This window comes from Arachis ipaensis, chromosome B06 (assembly GCF_000816755.2).
Source record: "Arachis ipaensis cultivar K30076 chromosome B06, Araip1.1, whole genome shotgun sequence".
Taxonomy (NCBI): domain Eukaryota; kingdom Viridiplantae; phylum Streptophyta; class Magnoliopsida; order Fabales; family Fabaceae; genus Arachis; species Arachis ipaensis.
The window spans coordinates 3,308,920-3,309,630 of record NC_029790.2 but is presented as its reverse complement, the minus strand read 5'-3'; positions in this window follow the sequence as shown (position 1 = coordinate 3,309,630).

Sequence of the window (711 nt, the reverse complement as noted above, 5' to 3'; positions counted from 1 at the left end):
TAATCAAGAACAAAAGGGGAGGGGGAGCTGCAATGAATACTGTGAGTACCATAAGTTGTCTGGACATTCCACTAATGATTGCTACGACCTGACAAATGTGATAGAAAAACTGGACAGAGAAGGTCGGTGTTCATACCCTGGCCCAACGATAAGGCCCAGGTACAAATAAAGGGCCCAATCTGAAGGGTTGAGCCTCACCCAGCACCGACCTTCCTCCTGGGAAGTCGGTTCTTACCACGACTTACCCTAAAGAAGTCAGGGACGAGAGTTAGCTGGCAGATAAACATTCGTTTGAATGAGTAACTGCCCCTAGAATCTCTCTAACCACTTCCAGGAGCCATATCTCAACCTCCCTAAGATAAAGGGACGGTTATCACCCTAAAAAAGTGGCACTACATCAACGGTGGTTATTGGTTCACCACTATAAATACACTGACACCTCTCAGGTATCTCTAAGTCCCAATACTCTCTAGACCTGCTCACACCCTTGCTGACTTAGGCATCGGAGTGTCTTTGCAGGTACCACCCCCATTCGTTCATACTCACAAGTCGGACGGAGGCCCCAAGACGCAGACCCGCTCGAAGGCTTCCTTCCTCAGACGATTGGGCCAACCCAGTGAGTCCAGCCCAACAATCTCCGGTTACCCATCGTAACATTGGCGCCGTTACCGGGGACCCGAGAGATCAACCAGTGATGGCGGACAGATCCCC